At 54.6% G+C, this 22,258-nt stretch overlaps 1 protein-coding gene across 13 annotated transcripts in view; it reads left to right on the top strand.

The window, feature by feature from the left end:
• The window catches only part of CELF4 (CUGBP Elav-like family member 4), a 300,157-nt gene that overhangs the window by 137,950 nt on the left and 139,949 nt on the right, over window positions 1-22,258 (top strand). The window lies entirely within an intron of this gene.

Raw genomic sequence — 22,258 nt, 5'->3', positions numbered from 1 at the left:
CATGACACAAGCGAGAGCAGGGGTGGCCATCCATCAGAGCAGGAGGACTCCAAGTGCCTCCTCCATTGCAGGCAGAGGTGCGTGTGTGCTGACGTGGTTAAAGAAAAGCTTTGCGGGGCCTGCGGTGGCAGCGGCGAGGTCCCCTGTATTTAAGAAGGTGGCAGAGACCCCGTGGCATCTGCAGCTGGGCCAGCCAGAGCCCAGGGAGGTAGAGAAGGCAGGCTGAGCAGGAAGACCCGGGGAGCCAGGGACCCGTGTTCTGGTTACAGCCCTGCCTGTAATGCTTCCTCAGAACTTTAGTTTCCACCTCTGCAAACTAGGGGTATGGGGAGATCCTGCCTCCAACCATGGGCTGGGAGACTCTTGGCAGAATGCGGGCTGGCATGTGCCCTGAGAGGGCTTGGAGGGGGGTGATGGGGTCAGAGGTGGGAGGGTCAGGACTGAAGATCCAGCAGATCCTACAGGAGAGAGCGAGTTGGGGGAAGGGGGAAAATTGGCCAAGGAGACTTGGAATGTCCCAGGCTCAAGCCAAGTCCTTACTCAAGCTGGACCAGAGCAGGGCAATCAGACATGGCATCAGGCTCTTACTGGGGAAGGCTAGGCCCTACGGTCCCTCACAGGCGTCCAGACAGTTGAGGCTCCCAGGGAGACCAGGAGGCAGGGCCCCAGGGGCTGGGAGGAGCCTCTGATCTGCTGGGGGCACTGCACTTTTCCTAGCGTTGGCAACGCTCCGGGCCTGCAGCCTGTGCTCCGAAAATTCCCTTCATGAGGTGCAGGAAAACCGTTGCTCTGCCTGTTGGCTGAAGCAATCGTACCTCTAGGCAGGCCCAGCCCCCAAGCTCAGGGGACAAGCACTGTGCCCTGTTCTCTGCCAGGAGCTGGGCCATCCTGATGGCGCCCACGCCACCCGGCCCCCTGCCCCGCTGTGCAGAGCATCCTCACAGGCCCGAGGGGGACACAGCGCCCCCGCCTAGGGCTCCCAGGGCCTGTCCCACCTCCACACTTGGCTCAGGCAGTTCCCTGCACTTCCCTCGCTTGCCACCGGCTCAAGTCCCACCTCCTACACACAGCCTTCCCTGAGGATTCCGTCCACAGGCCCGCAATCCCATTCTCAGCTGCTTCATTCACTCCTCCTAACGGCCCTGTGAGCTAAGTGCTGTCATCCCTTTTACCAGATGAGGAAACTGAGGCGCCAAGAAGTGCAGTAGCTGCCCAGAGTCACGTGGCCGGTGAGGGCCGCACCCTCACCGTGAGGCCACACTGCTTCTCACAGCTGCTTCCGGCCATCAGGCACTGGACCAGAATCAGCCCCTGCAGCTCCTTCCGTGCAGAGGGCCAGTTTTCCCTTCGCTGCATGGCCGTCTTCTTTCAGGCAAGATCAGGGCTGCGAAGTCTTCGGTCCTCATCCCCACCCCCCAAGCCTCACAGCAGGGTGCCAAAAGCTGGTGGATCGATGTGCTGCTGGATTAGGATAGCAGATGGCTCACACGAGCACGAGATGCAGCTGCCAGAAGCCCGGAGTGGCCGTTTTGTGAGTCCTTCACAGAGGACAACCCTCCCACTGACCCTGTGCCACCACAGGGCTCCGTCCCTCCCCCAGATCCTTCTGTGAACTGGCCCTGCCAGAGGCCCGGGGACTTGCGAGGAGAAGCAGACAGGCCAGGAACCCAGCAGGACTGTTGCTCTCTTTGTCCTTAAAAAAATCCTGTAGGGACCCTCCCAGTGTAGAGTGGACCGTGTTGGCCCCTGGATCCTATACTGTAGGTACCCGAGAATTTTCCTGAGGGTTTTATTGTCTCCACTCTGCCAGGGAGAGGGCACCCAGCTGACTTCCTGACCAGCGGTCCAGGCCACACAGCCACGTCCCTCCCCTCCTGGCCCTGACCACACCCTGAGGCAGCTCTTTGGGCCTCTCCCCAGTGGGAGCACGAAGGTCTCTCCGGGCCCCCTGCCCCTGGGAAGGATGGGATAGGGGCTCCACCCATCCAGAAATGCTCAGCAGCCCTGAGGCCGGGGCCCTGGTGGGAGGTTTCTCTGGGGTCACAGACCTCAGCCCCAGCCCCTTCTCCCCTGCCTCTTGTCCTGATTCTCAGAGTGCCTGTGGTTCCCCAAGTAGAACATTGCCGAGAGATTCAACCCCTCCCCAGTACATCCTTCTTGAGTTGCAACCACAAAGATAATTCTGGAATCATTTTAAAGAAATGCAGTTTCATCACTTAAATGTGCAATTCATTTGTAAACCCATGTAATCAAACATAGAAAAGTAAAACCAATATTGATTAGCAATTAGCCTATACGTTCCATCACATTGATTGAGCCGCTCCTGGGTGTGAGGCCCCGCGCTAGACGTTGAGGAAATAAAGAGGAATAGGGCACTGCCCGCCCTTGAGGACAGAGGGGACCTGCATCCCAGGTGCTCACAGCTGGACCCTGCAGCCTCGTCAAAGGAATCCAGTAGGTCCCTTCCATCCGGCCCCCCTTCACCCTACTCTGTGCACCAGCTCCATGCCAGACACCAGATTAGCATGAAAGTCAACTAAGTCTTCCAGAAAGGAATTGTCAAGTGCACCTAACCTTGGCTCAGGTGGACAGTCTGGCTCTCAGGGGACCCACACACTCCCCGACAGCGGGCGCCCCGTCGATGATTCGAGAAGCTATGCGCCTTTGGCAAGTTACCAAATCTCTCTGGGCATTAGTTTCTTCTCTAAAAAGAATGTTCAGTGGTCTTCTTCCTGTCTGAGAGATGCTTTGCAACATTTTTTGATTATCCTCACAGCAACCCTATGAGACAGTCAGGGATATGTTTTTATTCCACGTTAAATTTTGAAAATGAGGAAAACGTAGGTGAGGCAAGGGACTCGACTTGGGCCACACAGCGGGGGGACTGGAGCCGAAGCCAAACCTTCTGGTTCCTTCTTCATGGCTCTTTCAGGGTTGGGTTAGGTGGTCTCTAAAGCCCCTTTCACTCTGAAAATTCTGTGACTCCAAGGGATTGGGATACAAGCAGAGCCTAAGTCTGGAAAAGCTGGAACTACGTTTGGAGGCTCGGAGGGGGCAGTGGTTCTGAACAAAGGGAGCAGAGCCACCAAGAGTGACCAGCCAGGACGGCCTAAGTGCTCGGGGTTTAGGACTCCACAAAAAAATCAGACCTGCCCGAACTTGACCAAGGTTGAAACCTCGGAGCCACACAGTAATTAGATTTGTCGACGATGTCCCCCCTCTGGCTTATTTATCCAGAGGTAATTACCGCTGGCGGAGCCGGGCACTGGAGTTTCTGGCCTTCTCCAACCACATGCTTACTCTTCTGCATCCCCACTGTGTGGAGGGGGACAGACGGAGAGGCCGGGCGGGGACATGACTGGGGCCTTTGGTCAAACCGCTTTGCCTTGAAGGAGAGATGAGTTTCCAGAGATCAGACACACCAAGGGTGTGGACAGGTGCCAGCCGTTGAACTGAGGGAACTGAGGGGTTAAGAGGAAGGATTTAGGAACTTGGAGCTCAGTTGGCCCCAAAACATCCTTCAGACCATCCTTCAGGTAAACTATCACCCACACGACTCATTATGAGCAGGTGACATTTCCTACCCGCCCCTCTGTGGGTCTGGGCTCTAAGTGGTCTTTGCAGAAAGACTGGGATGCCCAGAGGGTCTGACGGGACAACGAGGTGGGGTTGCCAGGGCCCGGAGGTGGCCAAGATTAGGATCAGAGTGGGCTCTGGGGTCCCTGTAACCCTGGTACCTGTAACTCTCTCCTCCTAGCTTTATCTCTCTCCTGATTTCCCGGTGGGCTCTGGGGCAGGGCATGCTTCTGGGAGAGGGTTCCAGCTACTGGTCAGACAGGCAAGAAGCACCCTGTGGGCCCCACCCTCAGGCTGCCAAAGCGAGTCAGCACCACTTGGCCAATGGCAGGTGTTCACTAGGCCTGTTGTATTTTGCTGGCAGGGCCCTGGGAAGATGTGGGGAAGGACCCTAAACCTGCGGAAAGGGAGATTGGCCACAGGTCAAGTCAGAGAAACAGGGAGGAAGAGGGAAAAGCTGGGGAAGTCCAGCACCGTCTTTGGGCTGCTTGTGGGGAAGGGAACAGTTGGAGATAGCTCCCACGCATCACGAGCCACCCCTGCAGATGGGCTTGTTCACACGTAGACCCGGCTCCCAGCCTCCTCCCCCCGGGGCCCAGGTTCCCTGTCCAGAAAGCTGAAACTGTGCCGGCTCACCAAAGGCTATGGGCAGCCTCACGTGACGGAGGCGGCTTCTTTATTTCCTATTTCTTTCTTTCCATCCTTCCTTACTTCCTGCCTTTCTTCCTTTCCCCCGTTAATGTTTTTCTTTACTCCTTCTTCTTCCACACTTTCTCCTTTCCTTTCCTCTCTCTCTCTCTCCTCTCTTCCCCTCTCAGTTCCCCAGGGAGACACTGCCGCCCCTAACATTTCCACCTGCCTTGCTGCCAAGCCTCCCTGATTTCAGAACTGTGCGTCTCTGCCCCTCAACACACGGCAGATGTGTTGCAACAACAGGGGATGTGCAGAGTGAGGGAGAGCAGGGGGAAGGCCGCAGCCTGTTAACAAGGCCTGGACACTCGAGAGTCCTATAGCCCCTCAGCTGCCTGAAGGCCCAGCCCTGGGTGTGGTGCCTGAGAAGACAGAGGGGCCTCCCAGGCTGGCCCAGCAGTATGCCCAAGGACCCCCTGGGTCCTCTTTTATTTATTTTTTATTTTTATTTTTTTTATTTTTTTTTTGCGGTACACGGGCCTCTCACTGTTGTGGCCTCTCCCATTGCGGAGCACAGGCTCCGGACGCGCAGGCTCAGCGGCCATGGCTCATGGGCCCAGCCGCTCCGCGGCTTGTGGGATCCTCCCGGACCGGGGCACGAACCCGTGTCCCCTGCATCGGCAGGAGGACTCTCAACCACTGCGCCACCAGGGAAGCCCCGGGTCCTCTTTTAAAAAGCTGGTTCCCAGGCCTCAGCCCCAGAGCTCAGACTCAGTGTGTCAGGGATGGGGTTCCAGGATCTGCTTTCTTAAAGAACAGACCAGGTGATATGAAACAGGTCCCAAGATACTTTGAGGAATCTTGGGCTAAGAAGACAAGACATTCATGTGAAAACTGTGTTCGGTCAAGTGTGGATCCACCTCAAGCGAAGGGCTGGGGAATTCCTGGGATAGCAGCTGGAGAGCTGGAAAACCAAGGGTGGGGGGGGGTGTCCTGGAGGTTGATCACTTGAGTTGGGCTCTGAAAGTTGGGAAGATTTGCATGGGTTGTCAGAGAAGGGAGGATTACAGAGCAAATTATTTGAGTCAGATACTTCAAATGGCTAGCAATAAATTTGATGGATGGACAGATGGATGGATGGATGGGTGATTGGATAGATGGATGGATGGATGTCCTCAGTTGGCCCCGACAGACCTCTGGGCTCTGCATTGCTCCGTTGTATTGGATGTCTGTGGTTTCAGGCCACAGCTCTGAGGGGCATGACACACTCCCCCTAACCAGATGTCTCACTTGCCACCACCCTTAGCTGTCCTTCCACGTTCTAGAAGAGCCCAAACCAATAAATGAAGGTTAAATCTGGCTGTTTCCCCCTCCCTGCCCCACCCTGGGCCCAACATTCAGAGAAGAGTTAAGTGACAGAGCCTCGTTCTCCTGTGTGAATTAATAATTGATTCGGTAACAAATCACTAATATTGCAGTAGTCGTGGTGAATAAGATAATGAATGTGATCTGTCCAGGGAGTGTCGTGTTGTGAGGATTCAGCTGAAATTTTTCATAAATGTGATACTTTTCCTCATCTCCAACTGGTGCTAGTTTAGCTCCTCTTTTTAATCTTCCCAACCTGTCACATTCGATGGTGGAAATCGTCAGGCTCCATATACAGCAGAATATTAAGGGGGAGCTGCCAAGGCATTATGTCAAATTTCAAAAGGTAATAGAAACAAAGTGCTCACAGACCCTTTCCCACTTCTCCTGAAGTTAAAAAATAAGGCTTTTAAAAAACTTTCTGGATGGGTTCTTTATCCCATCATTGAGAAGGAGACCCCAGGTCACAGGGTCCAGAGACTTGGGTTGTGGTCCCTACTTTGTCACACTCTTGCTGTATGACTTTGGGCTCGACACTCCACCCTCCTGGACCAAGTTTCCCATCTCTGAAAGAGAGGTGATTGGGCCTCTCTGCTTTTGTCCTAAGGGTAATGAACGAACTGCAAGGTGATGGGAAAGAAAGTGGTCTAGGCCATGGATGGGTAGGTGGGCTGAATTTTCTCCACTGCTGCCCCCTATTTGTTCATGCTCTTCTCTAAACATGCCTTCCACGAGCCCACCAGGGAGGGCCCCTCCTTTTCTCCTTCCTTCCCCATCTGACCCATCCAGCCCTCTGGGCTCAGTTCTGCTCCCACCACCTCCCTCATGAAACCTTTCCTGATCCCACCTCTCAAATATGCTCTTTCTTCCTCTAAGCCCTCCCCCGAGCACTCTGGCCCTTTCTTACCCTGCTCTTCCCTACACACCATCGGCCCTAGTAGGCTGCAAGAATCTCAGGAGTGGAAGCTGTCTTTTACATCTTTGAATATATCAATAGTAAGAAAGAAAGAAATGTTTGTAGAATGAATCCATTGGTAGGTGGATGGATAGATGGATGAAAGAATAAGACACCTGAAACTGGCATCATACTGCTTTCAGTCAATGAGCAAGGTTTGCTGAGCCCCTGCCATATATCTAGTGTTGGTGTTTATCTCTGCTGCATCAGGTTGGAAATCAGAAAAGGTGTCAATGACCCAACACTGAGTGTTCTTGGAACAGGATAACAGTGATCAGACTGGGTTTGAGAGTAGAAATCATAACATGACAGCTGACAGACCCTAGGATGGGCCTTTTGGAGGCCTTACTGTGGTGCCCCCCACCCTACAAAGGAGACCTGGAGTACAGAGGATGCAGACACTTAGCTCAGCTACACAGCTGGTGGTACAGGGCCAGATCCTGGGCCTCCGGACCAGCAGACTGTTGGTCTGCCTTCATAGCAGAGGGTGACACAGAGAGGGAGGAGGATGGGTCGCTTAGCGAGGAGGGATGGGGCTCTGGAAGGCTGCGGAGCTTCAGTGGGAAGGAAGCATTTGTCCCAAGGGGTAGATGCTGATTCTGCCAAGAGACGGAAGGGGTGAAGGGCTCTCTGAGCTCCCTGAACACATCCCAATCAAATCAAACCTTTCGAACACATCCCACAACAGCCTCGCACAGCCTTAACCACAAAGTGAGACACACAGCGCTCCAGAGCAAATGCTGACACACACAGAGACGCTCACTGACACAGGTGAAAACACTACAGACACCCACATAAACAAATGCAGAAAGGCACCCCATGAAACACACAAGTCCACACACTTGGGACACACAGACATGGAGAAACATACATGCTCATCCAAGCCTTCGTTCTGAGTAAGTTATTAAAAACATAGACATCGCTGGCTCCCAGGGTCAATATGTTGTTTTTAAATTTAAACATGAATTTCCATTTCATTGAGCCTCCAGGGCTAACAAGATGTGCTGTGACAGGAGCAGCTAGCTGGAAAAGGCATGATTGAGGAGCAAGCCAATAATGTGTGTGCACAGCCTGGGTTGGAAGGGGAGGCTCCTTTGCCCAGCCGCCACCTCCTGGGAGGAGCCAGGGGCAGGCAGTGAGTGTCGCTGCTACCACTTAGCACTGAGTTCTGACCTGGTCATGCAATCCATGTTTCCAAAGCTAAGAGGTCAGAAGGTGATAGAAGCGACATCCATCCATCCATCTTTCCAGGCATACATCCATCCATCTTTTCACAGTCTATGAAAACCCAGACAGACCTGGGATAAGGGCTGTGGAGGTGATGGCAAGAAGATAAATGCTGTCCTTGGCTCCTGGAAGTTTCCACTCTGATTGGGATAAGACGTGTGACTCAGTGAACTCCAGCCTGGAGACCTTCTGTGTGCTCCAACCCTCTGCTCTGTATTCCAAACAGCACCAGGCACTCCAGTTTATAACCATACCGTTAGCAATCTCCCCCACCAGGTTATAAATTCTGTGAAAGAAAGCATCATAGCTGTCTTGTCCAGCAATGGACCCTCAGCACCTCACCCACAGTAGGCGCTCAATGAACGCTTAATGAACTTGTATGAGATTGAAGTTCGCCCTTTCTCATCCCCAGCACCTGGCTGGCAGCAGTATGTATGGTTGATCAGTAGAATAGGAGTGAGTGAGTGGAAAAACACCCAACACATAGCAAAGAAAGGGGTGCTGAGTGGGCAGTACTTGCTCCTTGGAGGAGGTAGACCGGGAGGGCAGGTGCCCACGTGCCTGGCCACCAGAACGTGGAGAAATGGTGGCCGAGAGGGACAGCTGTGGGCAGAGCTCCTGGCTGGGAGTGAGGCACGGTCAGACAGCTGAGCCCACCCCCGAGGGCCATGACCCAGGCACGCAGGGAGCTGTGCCAGCCCCCCCATCCAGCCCCAGCCTTGTCTTCACCCCCGTCTGGCTGTCCCTGTGGATAAGAGGAGACCCTGAGGAGAGCTCTGCCTCAATGGTGGCTATTCTCCCGGATTTCAGAGACCTTCAATCTGCTGGACCTGGTGGACTCTATAGGACTTCACATATCTTACTTCTCCTGAGTGTCAGTCAATTCCCAAAGTTTTTCACTCACCGGAGAGTTTAGCGTGAGAAGGAAAGAGCAGTGACGCCCATGGACAAGTTGCCCCATAGCCTCATCTCCTGGAGTGGGTTTGACCAAAGCTGGCCCTCCAGTCTCCTCCTTCTCAACACACACACACACACACACACACACACACACACACACACACACAGGACCAGGAGCCGGTGGCTAATGTGGAATCAGGTTGTACCAAACTCACACAGTCTCACAGCTGCAGTCAAGTGCACACACAGACAAGCACAGATCTCACATTTTGGGACACTCTCTCTCTTCTAGATCTCTGAATTCAGAATAAATCCCAAGACTCTCTCCTTAAAATCTGGGCAATTTGTTTTCTGTCTCTGGGAAAGCAGCCCCTCTCCCTGTCTCTGGATGTTACAGAAGCAGAAGTCCAAGAACAAGGGGGCGGCACTCCTGCAGGTCAGCTCCTGCCAGGCCATGGGGCCAGCCACTGCCCAGACCCTCGCCTCTCTGCTCACGTGAGGAAACATGCTCATTCACTTAGTTTTGCACACCCTGGTTCGTGCAGTCACGCCTACACGCATGCACACACACACACACACACACACACACACACACACAGGACCAGGAGCCGGTGGCTAATGTGGAATCAGGTTGTACCAAACTCACACAGTCTCACAGCTGCAGTCAAGTGCACACACAGACAAGCACAGATCTCACATTTTGGGACACTCTCTCTCTTCTAGATCTCTGAATTCAGAATAAATCCCAAGACTCTCTCCTTAAAATCTGGGCAATTTGTTTTCTGTCTCTGGGAAAGCAGCCCCTCTCCCTGTCTCTGGATGTTACAGAAGCAGAAGTCCAAGAACAAGGGGGCGGCACTCCTGCAGGTCAGCTCCTGCCAGGCCATGGGGCCAGCCACTGCCCAGACCCTCGCCTCTCTGCTCACGTGAGGAAACATGCTCATTCACTTAGTTTTGCACACCCTGGTTCGTGCAGTCACGCCTACACGCATGCACACAAAAGGTGATTGCCGGGCACACAATGGAGACTTCACGTGCCACAGCCATCCCTCCCCAACACATCCACAAAACTGTGTGCCCAAACTGTGTATGGGCCTGTGTGCTGAGACAGTGCCCACCAGCACACACACGTGCAGGGGTGCCCACATGTGTACACGAGCACACCGGTGATGTCAGGCCCCATCCTTGGGTCGTCAGCCTGAGGTCCCGGCAGCACAGGGAGGGGTGGGCAGGGGGCAGGGCTGCCTACCCACACCTTCCTGCAGGTCCAGACCTTCAGGCGCCCTGGAATGGAGGCCTGGGCCTCTGGCCCTTTAAACATCCATTTAAAGTCTCATCTCTCTAATAATTCAGCGGAGGCATCAGCCAAAAGGGCACACTCTCCTTCCCTTGTCTTCAGGAGCAGGAGAGGGAAGGAGACAGGGGAGAGAGGAGATTAATTGGACCTGGAACACGGACCAGGGACTGTGTAAGGCCGGGCTGCCAGGGAAGCAGGGGCGGGGGCATCCACAGCTCACTTCTCTTATCTCCTCCTTCTGTCCTTTACTTGTCACACTCTCCCAAGGATCTCACGTGTGTCTTCACAGGGAGGGGCAGCCTCTGTCCGGTCAACACCTGAAAATCTCCCCGAGGCCGTCTCTGCCTCCTCTAGCCTTTCTCATCCCCAGTTCTAACAAACGACCAAAACGACTTTCAGGCTGGACCTGAGCAGCTCACTCTGCCCTGGGGTGTGCGTGGCCCCGACACACCGTGAGTGAACGGTGACTTCGTAAAGCAAAGTGTGTCTCGGTTGCCCAGAGGGAGCCAGGGAAGGATGGCAGTTAGGCCTGGCCAGGGTAACGCAAGAAACCGTCTGTAAACTGAGTCCCCGCGGTGGGTCTCCGGTGTTGATCCTGGGTGTCCAGTACGTCTGTCGTCCCCAGCAGACCCTCAGCTCCCCCGCCCCGCCGCCTCCCGTCACCGGCTGTGAACTGCCCGCGTGTTGGGAATCAGAAGGCTGGGAGGGCATCGCTGCCAGACTCGGTCGACCTGCCCCCTCCACATCCGGCCCCTTCCAGATGCAGCCCCCTCCCTAGGCTTTCTGAACCTCGATGGCAGGGTCAGGGTGGGGTCCCCAGCCCTTATCAGGATATCCTAGAGTGGGCCGGGGTGTAGGAGGGCTGAGCGGGCAGGTTTAGCTCAGCGTAAAGAGCTTGCTTAGAGCAGGGCTGTCCCATAGCACAGGCAGCCTCCCGTGCAGGGACCAGCTGCCCCAGCCCGGAAGCATGTCCGAGGGGGCCGTGATGCCCCCATGATTCCTCCTGACTCCAACGCTCTGTGTTGCCTGCCCCTCGGTGGGAACCGGCGCATCACACCGCCTGCCCCTCATCAGCCCAGGTTCTCAGAGGAGGGAGAAGCACCAACCGCATTCCGGGTTGGTCCAGTCATCTCTGAAAGCCCGTGGGAGTGTTTGTTCGCGTGGGAAATCCCTGGGGACAGCCACACTCCCCAAGACGCGAGATAGGCAGGTCAGGCTCTGGGTCTCTCCTGCATGACCTCAGATATCTGAGAAGAGTCAGCAGGCCGGGTCCACCCTGGCCCCCCTGAGCCTTCACTTACAGTCAGTCAACCCATGTGTCCTGAGCACTGGGTGCAGGGGGTCCCATGGTGAATCCTCAGACCACTCCCGCCTGCTGTCTGGAGGGGCCCATGTGGGACTAGGTTATGGCTACTGCAGCTACCACGCTCTCATCCGGACCCCCTCAGTTAGTCCCCTGCAGCCAGGAGACCAGAGCTGAGGACAGGGGGCGCAGAGAAGGGGACAGAGACAACCTCACACACCACAGAGGAGGAAGCAACGGGAACCTCGCACCAGGAAGACCACGGGATACCACCAGCAAGGGCGGGTCGGGGGAGAGTGTGTGCACCTGAGTTTGGCCCGGGCCTGAATCCGGACTCTCGTACTTATTAGCTGTGGTCTGTGAACAAGTGACCTGGGTGTGGTGAGCCCAGGTCACCTCTGTCGCTTCAGTGGGGATACTGATTACACCTGCCTGAAGCTTGTGGAGAGGCCTAGCCCTAAACCACCTATCACACCCCCTCATACATTGTTGGGACTCAGTAAAGGGGAGCCCCGGACATTCTGAGCCGGCCCCAGGAGAAAGCAGCCGGGAACCTGGGTCTTCTGAGCTCTGCCTGCACAGCTAGAAAGCGGAAGGATCAAATCGCGAGGTGTGATGAGGTCTTCAGATTTACCAAGCCTTCTCGTCTCTTATCCACCCACCTGGGGAAAAAAACAGAAACAAAAACGACTTGATTTTTCCATGAAGGACATGTATTTAGTCAGGGGACAAGCACCCGTGTCGGGGGAGGGGAGCACGTGGATGAGTGAGCTTCTCATGCCCTGGGTTCCTGGGAATTTGGGCACTGGGTCCCTTGCACAGCTCTCTGAAAGGTAGATGTGTCTCGGGGTCTTCCTAAGAGGAAGGCAGTGGCCTCAACTAAACGAAGGAAGCTTCCAGAAGGACGGGTGCCTTACCCATAGTTCTTATCATGCATGGGATAACATTTCAACGAACAGTCTTGCTTTCTAACAAAAACAAAGGAGCCACGTGTCTCCCCGAGCCCCTTAGTCTAAGAGCAGAAGAATCTGGAAAAGAAGAGGAAAGGAGGGAAGTGGGGAGGAGGGAAGGTGGATGGAGCAGGGTCTTTTCCAGATCCCACTTGCTGCCCTCCAGCTGCACCCCAGCCCCTTCCCCTCACCGATGCCTGTGCCGGCCAAGTTTCATACACATTGGGATGTCAGTGTAACCGGGTCTTTTAAAAAAAAAATCCTTGTCTTTCAAATCAATGTAAAAATATTCTGCGATACAGAGCCAATTTGATTAAAAAGGGAAAAGGTTGCCTGAAATATGCCCCAAAAAAATTCAGCTAATGGGAATCTCATTCATTATTTAATCTCCTGCTTATCAGAACAGGACCAAAATGGAATCTAATATGGCATATGCATGGTGTTGTCCTGGAGAGCAGACAGAAGGTAGGGAGCAGGAGGAGGGAAAGACGGATAAAGACTTGCCATTTCACTTAATATATTAAACCAGGCTGCAGGCTTTGAATCAGATTAATAACTGTAGTGGGCCTGAAAATTCCCATAAATGTGTGCATGCGTGTGTATATAGATAGACACACGCACACACAGACCTATACATTTATCTGGTATCCTCTCTTGTGCGTTACACTGTGATTCATATACTGCCGTGTTACTGGACTTCATTAAATACAAATGAAATACACCTCCTCTGGCAGCGGCCTGCGAGACAGGGAGGCCATGGAATGGCCGGGTGGCGCTGTGTCCTGCTCACTTATGGTGTGCTGGCAAAACCCGCCTTGTTGTAAAGAAGGCCTGGAAGGGCCTGGAGCAAATGCCCTGCAGCGCCCTCCCTGGAGTGATGTTGGGGGCGGGGACAACTGCTGAGTCCCGGGGCGCCCAGTTTTAGGTGTGTGGGGTGGCCTCAGGGTGCCTCTAAGCCCCACAGCAACTCTGAAGACGCTATCATCATCCTCGTTGTGCCGGCGAGGAAACTGAGGCACAAAGATATAAGGAAACTGGCCTTGGTCCAAAGAACAGCGAGTGGCAGAACTATTGCACCCTAAGGTTCGTGTCCTTTTCCCTGAGGGGTGTCCACGTGGGGCCTGACGTCCACTCTGCGTGGACGGATGAACCGGAATGCGGACCGGCGGCAGCTCTCCCAGATGTTCATTTTGTTCAGACTGGTCTTTCTCCCCACCCTCCAGCCATGCCCCCCTCCACTCCCTGGCTCACCGCCTTCCCCTCCCACCCCACGACACCTTTCCCAGCCTCTCTTCCAGAGGAACACCCTACGCGTCCCTTCCCCCGCCCGCTGAGCACCTGCTGAACACAAGGCCTGGAGGGCCCTGCACTCACAAGTGCAACATCACTGGGTTTTCCTTTTCTTCAACCCTGACCCCCAGTGGAGCATTTGAGGGAATATTCTCGCCTTTTCACCTGCTTTGTGCACTGGGTAACAAATGAGTCAGGTGTGTTGGGACAACTTCCCAGCAAACAGCTACCTTCCCAGTTGTCCATCTGTGGATCGTTTGTGATGTAGGTCCTTGGTGGCTCCACGGACCAGGCTCCCCAATGCCCAACGTCCCATCCCCCTTCCCTCTCAGTCCCAAAGGGTCCACAGCACATGACGGTCAGCCTAGGCCAGAAGATAGGGACGGATGTGGGAGGCAAAGGATTCTTTCTGACCGTAATGGGTGGGTTTTTTAATATTTCTTCTTTTCTATTGAAGTATAGTTGATGTACAATGTTGTGTTAGTTTCAGGTATACAGCAAAGTGATTCAGTTATACATATGTATATAAGGAACGGGTGTTTTTAATGAGCTATATCACGTAGGCTGGGTCCCACCGACCAAATCCAGAAGCGGTGTGGAAACATGCATGGGATTCCTGGGGTGAGGAGGGAGGGGCCTCGTCAGACCTGCTAACTTCTTTCCCTCCTTTAACGCCAACCAGGGACATCTCTCCTTTACTCTCATCTTCTTTGAAATTCAGCTTGAGCTGTAGGAGAGTTTAAAAAAAAAAAAAAAAACAGAGCAAGGCACCAAACCACCTACAAAACAACTCAGCAAGGCTGTTTCTCCAGCAAACCTGCCTCTTATATCTCCTGTGACAAAGAGATTTATAGCAATTTTTTATTAAAAAAGAGAGAGAGAGAGAGAGAGCTGCAGATAATCAGATCTGAGACGCAGAAATGGGAGCATGGGGGTGTTTTGCGTGTAAGTTATTTTAAAATATATGTTAGGGGCGGGATGGATTTTCCCAGTCTCGGCTGGAGGGGGGCCAGACCAGCCCCCCCAACCCCACTCTTGACTAAAATGATGGAAATGATGTGTGAAGGGAAGGACAGGAACGGAAGGGGGTCCAGGAAGGCAGGAGCTTGGCTTCCACTGCCTCCGCTCTCAGGCTTCACCCCAGCCTCTGCCACAGCCCCGCTCTCTCAGCAGGTAGAGAGGGGCTCCTGCTGCTTTCCAGAGGGGAGGACGCAGTCTGGGGCTCTGAACCCGGAAGCAATCTTAGGGCGCCCCCCCAAGTCAGGGTTACACTCTTAACCCGGTTTCATCGATGAAGCAAATGATGGTTATAAAGAGAAAGGCTCATTCTGCATTTTGGAACACAGAGATGGACATCACTGGCCTTACTGGTAAGATATACACCCCTCTCTCCTGGTTCTCAAGGCCTTCTGGGTCTCCTCGCCTTAGGGCAGAGCCCCCGCCCTGGGCAGGGTAGAGGCAAGAACTGGTGTGCATGCCGCAGAGAAAGGATGGGGGCCTGTCCCAGAGTGGGCAGCTTGGTCCTGAGGCTGTGGACCATTGGGCAGGCCTGTGTGCAGAGATCTGAACCAATGAGAGAGGTGTTAAGGGGGGATTGTCTCCATGGAACATGCCCCCACCTGAGGAAATCTCTGCCCCCGCCACCGGGAGGCACAATCCTGTGGGAACTCCAGACAACACTAAAATGACCAGACATTCAACTCTTAGTGAAAATGACTGGATGTTAAGGTGAAGGAAGTATCTGGAAAACAAGTCCTACGAGGAATAGCTGGAGGAACCAGAGATCTAAAGAAAAGGACCCTGGGGACGTGTGAAACATGCCTTCAGACACTGGCCCAGCCAGTTAAGAGCAGGGAGCGATCCCCATAGACCAAAGGGCTGGGTGCAGGGGCTGGGGGCCTGGACGAGGAGGGTTTGTTCAGTGGGACAAATAGAAAAAATTTCAGAGGGTAGAGCAGAATGGATAAAAATACGGCAATCCTGCAGCAAGAAGAAGCATGGCGTAAGGGCTAGGCAATGCTTAACCCCCAAATTAAGTGCGAATGGCGGTGTGTCAGCCACCAGGGCAGACTCACAGGGGAAATACCGGAAGGGCAAGGGCTTTCCAGGTACCTCAGATTGCACTGTTAAGGTGTCCTCATTGGCCTTGACTGCCAGGTACACACCCTCCAACCTAGTTCTCTGAGCCTTCCCGGGACACCTCCAAGTCCTCTGTGAGCCCAGAGTGTGTGGGGTGAGAGGGCTGGGTGATGAGCAGGCATAACCCAGGTGTGGGAGGGCCCACGGCTCCTGGGCATCCAGGTGCACCCATGCTCCGTCGGGTGAAGCTGGGACCCCCGCTCTCCAAGTGTCCTTCCCTGTCTCCCATCTCAGACCACATCCAGCCTCTTTGTCAGCGAATTAAGAATCTGAAAACAAAAACTTAACTCCAGAAGTGGCCTGCTCAAAGGAATCCCGGGTGAGTTATTCGGAAAAGGCGGCATCCTCCTCTGCAGGGTGAGGTCCAGAGAGCAGAGAAGTCCCCACCGTGTGGCTGGGACCCTCTGCTTCTCCTTGGATAGTGAACTGGCCACGAGCTGGGCAGGAGCATGGCGGGTCCTCATGGTTGCCGCCAGGCGTGTGCCGTGGCCTCTCCGAGCTGAGTTGTCATTGTCTTGTCTATGAAACATGGTCAGTTTCACCTGGTGGTGGGGCTGTCGTGGGAGTAATGGAGATGAGGCACGTGGAGGCCTGGCCAAGCCCTGGGAGGGAAAAAAAGGACGAGTAGATGGTGGTCAAGATCCCACTTGGGGGGAAGGTGTTGGCTCTGAACCATCGCGGCTTCCTGGACAGATGGCCTCACGGCAGGGGCAAGACCAGAGCAAGGCCGGCCATTGGCACTAAAGCCAAGGTGGGGGAGTGGCCTCTGGAAACAGGAAGGGAGAATTGGGGCCAAATCTGGGGGAGTCTGTAGCCAAGACCATCTCAGAAGAGGGGATGGTGGCCTGTTTCTTGAGGACAGTCCCAGCCCAGAAGATCTATGTGCCTCTTTCCCTGCCACGATGTCTATCTGTCCATCTGTCTCACACACATGACCCATCACACATCATTTGAATGTGTACTTATGGAAACACTCACATGTGTCACTCACGCATGTGCCCAGCACCACCCCTCTGCCAGGCGGGAACATACAAGATAGCATCCGTCACCTCCGCCTGCGCTGTCACACCCTGTTGCAAGCCCCTCCCCTCAGCCCCACACAGGCAGGGCCAGGCCTCTCCCCACTGCACCTTCACGCGCTTGCACAGCAACACAGGCCATCCCAGCAGCACACGACCCCATGGTCCCGGGGTCACACGATGTCACATGCAAACACTGTGACCCGCTCCTCCACTCCGGCCATTTGTCCCCAGCCCTTCTCATGGGCCTTGCTGAACTGGGGGAGGGGTGTGGAGAGCAGCAGGAGAGGGGGTGGCCTCGCCTTCATGGAGGGTGACTCCTTGAGGTATTTTTAAGCCTTCCCCTCATTTGCTAAATGAGGCTTTCGCTCTAGCTCCCTTAGAAACCGCTGCTCCTTTCACGGTGGGGGGTGGGGAGGCAGTGGCCTGACAGATGCTTAAGAAATTATGGGTGAAATTTGCTGACTCAGGCCTGATTTACTTGCTGTCCCGGGACTGTGTTTAGTCCAACAAGCGCTGCTGGCTGGCTCTTCCCTCATCCCTCACCTTCCTCTTCCTTTTCTGCGCCTCCCCCATTTCTGCCCTTCTCCCCCTCCCTGTCTCTCTCCCCTTGCTCTGGCTGTCTCAGCCCAAGCATCGTTCTCTAGCCGCCTCCTTCCCTTCTTGGGTACCCGTCATGCCCCCGTCCCCTGGAGCTGGCAAGCCTGCCCAGAGAGGGAAAAACGCCACCCCACACCAGCCACAGGAAGTGGGGTGGGGGCCTCGGTGTGCGTGGAGGGCGGGGAGGTCAGGACAATGTTGAGGTGGGGGCAGGAGCCGGCGAAGGTGCCACGGAAGGAGGGGCTCTTGAGTTCGGCCTGAAAGCGACCTTGAACTTGGTAGGTGATGAAAGGGCGCAAGGCTGCCCAGAGAAGGAACAGCATCACTGTCCCCGGGGCGGAGTGAACTGGGCATGGAGGATAAGGGGTGAGTTCTGTAAAGTTGGAAGGAAGAACATTTTGAATTTTAGAAGTTCCCTTTGACTTGAACTTTGATTTATTTCTATACTTATTTGTTGCCTTTCCTCCTCACCTTTTCCCCACCCAGACCCTGGCTCTTCGCTGAAATAAAGAATGGCAAAGAGCTTCTACCCTCACTCCATCCCATACCCACACCCCATCTGCCACTTCTGAGCTGCAAAGATTGAGAAGAGGCCTCCTGCTTAGGCCACAAGGAGAGGAGGATCCAGTGGCACCTCAGGGCAGGAGGGGTCAGGGAAGGGGCAGCACACACGACGGGGCCCGAAGGCGGTGGGCCGCCGGAGGTGGGGAGCCAGGCATACGTCGCAAGCAGTTACAGGGGAAGGAGGGTTTAGAAGCAGAAGCAAGCATCCAGGGGCCCAAATGCCTCTTCTCCCACATTGGCAACCTGAAAGGAGATGGTAATCAAACTTGAATGCAAATGAAAATGGTTCAAATCAAACACTTAAAGACTCCTCTTGGCAAACTCCTTGCTCATTCCCACGAAATCATGAGAAGGGACTGGCCCCCTCCAGGCAGCCCTGCAAATAAAAAAGGAAGGAAGCCCAGAGACAAGGAGTCCAGATGCCCAGGGACTGAATGGGGGAGTCTGAGGCCCAGAGAGGTGCAGGGATTTGTCTCAGGCCACAAGCAGACTGGTGGAATACTCATAGTGAGGTTTTAAGGCCAGGGCATGGCCAGGGAGTGACATACCTGGACAGGCAGGAAGACCTGGGGTCTGGTTCTGCCTCCTTACAGATCACTGAAGTCCCTGGTCAGGGTAACTCTGGGCTTGAAGCACAAAGTTCTCGTTTCTTTACTGGGCTGGGTGACAGCCTGTGGCGCCAGGGAGATGGGAGTCAGTCCCCTGTGAGTGCAGTGGCTAGGAAGCATTCTGGATTATTTCCTCCTCTATCTCCCCAGTCATCTGCAAGCACCTTAAAGGCTGGGAACTTTCTGGCCCTTGGCTGGTGCCAGGGAACCCCCAGACCCATGTCACATGGGATCAGGAGCTGAGCCCCGTGTCTCACTGGCTGGGAGGTCTTGGACAAGCACCTGAACTTTCCCTGGCCGTGTTGTCTGTGGAACTGGCTCATAGGGCTGTTCTGAGGACTAAATGAGTTAATGCCTGGACAGCACTTGACCCGTGATCAGGGCTAGGTCAACATGAGTTAGTATTAGTTCCTAAGATGGCCCAGGTCACACTGAAAGGTGCTTCTCTGAGGTCTTCCCCAATAAAAGCAAAGCCCACTCTCACTTCCATGATGATGCTATGCCCAACGGGAGCTGAGGATGAGGCCTTCGTAGTTGCTTGCTGAGCTGCCAGACACAGCTCCCACATGAAAGGGTTCAATTTTAAAGGAAAGAATGGCCTGATGGGAGAAGGGAAATTGCCATGCCCATCTTTTCCATTTCCATCACTTTCTTTTCTGATTGAAGAAGACCTACCTGGGCCCACCTGCTGGGCCCCCATGAAGCCCAAGCATCCCAGTGGCTGGTCAAATCCCTAGGCAGGGCCCCTCCCACAGCCTCTGGAACCAGTGGAGTCCCCCAGAAACAGCTGCGGAAGGGTCCCCACCACCAGCCCCTGCCCGGAGCCAGCTCTGCGTCAAGAGCGCCCAGGACCTGCTGGGATCAAGCTGTTCCAACAATGAAACACAAATCAGCCACCCTCGGCCCTGCCATTTGCCAGGACCAAATTCATGATCCTCTGATAAATAATTCAGGCTTCTCCATCTGTGGAAAAGTTGGATTTGGCCTAATTTCTCTCATAAACAAAGAACATCATCTGCTCAGAACAGTAAAATAGATACCAAATTTTTTTAAAAACATAGCCCAGTGAACCTCATGCATTTGGGGTCTGGGATCATGGAATCCAGGTTGTCTCTAGGAATCTAAGCAGACAGGGTGGACCAAGAATTCCAAGTCTGGCCTGAGAAATGGGCTGGGCAAGTGGTTCATTGAAGAAGAAGAGGACATACTTAAGACCAATGGATGCGCCCAACGGCAAATGAGTCCCCATTACCAAAGTCCACCTGATTTGTTTTTCTGAGTATTGCTGAAAGAATGTGAAAGCAACAAACGCATTTCTCTGAAGGGTTCTTGGGCCCAGGTATATCAGCAGAGCTCTCTAAAGAAACAGAACCAATAGGAAATATACACAGACACACACACACACACACAAACACATACGCATATAATCTATGTTAACATAGATTAAAAGTATATATACATACATAATATATATTAATATATATTAAAAGATCTACTTCAAGGGATTGGCTCACGTGACCGCGGTAAGTCTGAAGCCCGCGGTGCAGCAGCAGACAGAAGCTCTCAGGTGGGAGCTAGCGCTGCAGTCCTGAGGCGGAATTTCTTCCTCCTCAGGGAAACCTCCGCTTGCTTTTAAGTCCTTTCAACTGGTTGCATGAGGCCCACCCAGATAATGGAGAATAAGACTTTACTCAAAGTCAATCGATGTGGATGTTACCCACATCTTCAAAATTCCATCACTACACCACCTCGATCAGTGTGTGGTTGGCTAACTGGGTGCGAGAGCCTCGCCAAGCTGACCCATGAATGACCCACCTCTCCAGGTCTGCCTTGGTGGTTGCTCCTCCTTGGTGTCTCCGCCCCCAACCGGCCTCAACCAGTGAGGCCCACCTGCATGGGTGAGAAGCACCACATCAGGGAAGGTGTGTGACAGCGCAGACCCCAGGAGGATGTGACTGGGGAGACTAAAGCCAAGAGCTCCGAATCTGTTTGCCTGAGGTCGCACGGCTACCTAGATGGGCAGGTGTGTTCAGAGGCCAGGACCACAGTGTTCTCCCTGGCCACCTGGACGAAGTACTTGCTCCTGCCTTCGGTCCTGGACAGGGTTGAGCGTCTAGGAAGGCACGGGAAGCGCACGGGCTCCACGTGTGTGGCTCTGTTACACGCCAACCCTGGGCCAGCGGACAATGACGGGTGGGTCTCGGGCGCCCAGTGTTTCTGTTGTTTGGGGACTTCTTGACCGACAGTCATCCAGCTGTTACTAAAAGCCCCCGCAGCGTGCCCATCGTGTTGGCGATGGAGGATTTCTGAATAAAAACGACCGCGAACTATTCTTCTCTTTATGAATCAGCTCGGATGCCGTGTGGTCTGGCACAGAGCCTGGCATAGAACGGGGCCTCATAGATGCTGACCCAAAAGAGGGTCTCCTGGAGTGAAAGGAGGGGCAGGCCTACCACACGGGGGAGCCATAAAGGTTAGTCCTCTCAGCATCCCCCCCGGGGGTATGTGTTCACCCCATTGCACAGTTGAAGAGCACGGGACTGTCCAAGGTGGCCCGGCTTATGGTGGCAGCTAGGTGACTACAAGCACGATGCTCTACCCACCAAGCCCACCTCTCCGTGAGTGCCCACACCTTGGAGGCAAAGGCCAGGGACTCCAGGCAGTGTCCCTGGTGGGGTTGTTCCTGCCCCTCTCCACCTACCTATCCTTCGGAGGACCCTCGCGGGCCAGGGAGGGGGGGAGATGGAGGCAACTGGCCACAGCTCTTGGGGAGCCAGCCGCCCCACTCCTGGACCACAGCATAAAACCTCCTCCCACTGATCATGGGCCAGCGTCTTCTGCAAGATGGAAGCAGGTCCGCTCCCCACGGCCCTCACAGTCCAGAGCCAGGCCATGGAGCAGCCCTGTGCGCGGTGCCACGGCCGAGCAGGAAGGATCCCTTCTCCGCGGAAGTCACCGTCCGGAATAGAACAGCTCTCCTGGTCGAGATGCACCAGCCCATCCTCCCAGGACAGGATCTTCACTGTCATCCCTGCATGCTTTGGCTAATGTTTCCCAGCTCCACTCCCTTCTGACCTCCAAAATCCAGAACTTTAGAGGAGGAAGCAATGTGACCGGACTATTATTAAAAGGGAAGAGGAACCTGGCCTCCCAGGCCTTAAAAGCTCTCCCAGCAGCGGGGGCTGGCAGCTTCCGTCCCTCACCTGGCACACTTGTCCTCCCTGACGCGCCTGCCCTTCACACTCTGGATGGGCCCAGGGCCCCTTTACAGCCCTGCTGCCTGGCCCAGGCCTGGGCTGGGAGGGACAGGAGGGAGGACGCAGCCCATAATCAGGACAGAGGGCCAGAAAAGCCCCTGCTTCAAAGAGCAGAGCGACCTTGTGTCGGAACAAAGCACATCCAAGGTTACCGCCCCACCCCAGGGTTGGGGCACAGGATTGCCAGGAGGCGCCGGGCTCAGAGACAGACCTGGGTTCTTGCACAGTCATTATTTACGATCAGGCAGTGTCTCCCCACGCTGGGTCCAGTTTCCGGTGCAGCGTGACCTGTGCAGCTCAGCAGGAAGTAGCCAGAAGGGGCTCAGAGCCCAGACCCCACCTCCGTGGATTCCCCAGGGCCCCTCAAGGTACAGTGTACAGATCCCAACCAACGCCTTCAATCTGCAGGTGAGGAAACGGAAGCCTAAAGAAGGCAGGAGATCCTCCCTGAGCTACCCAGCCAGTCCCACCCCCTCCCAGTTTAGACTGGAAACTCCCAGAGGGCAGGGACCATGCTTTGTCCAGCCCGGCACCAGGCACACCACAGGGTCCTGCAAACTTCCCTGAAGGAATGAAGGGTC

The sequence above is a fragment of the Physeter macrocephalus genome, chromosome 19, assembly GCF_002837175.3.
Source record: "Physeter macrocephalus isolate SW-GA chromosome 19, ASM283717v5, whole genome shotgun sequence".
Taxonomy (NCBI): Eukaryota; Metazoa; Chordata; class Mammalia; order Artiodactyla; family Physeteridae; genus Physeter; species Physeter macrocephalus.
The sequence above is the reverse complement of the archived record's forward strand: the minus strand, read 5'-3'. Positions and strand labels throughout refer to the sequence as shown.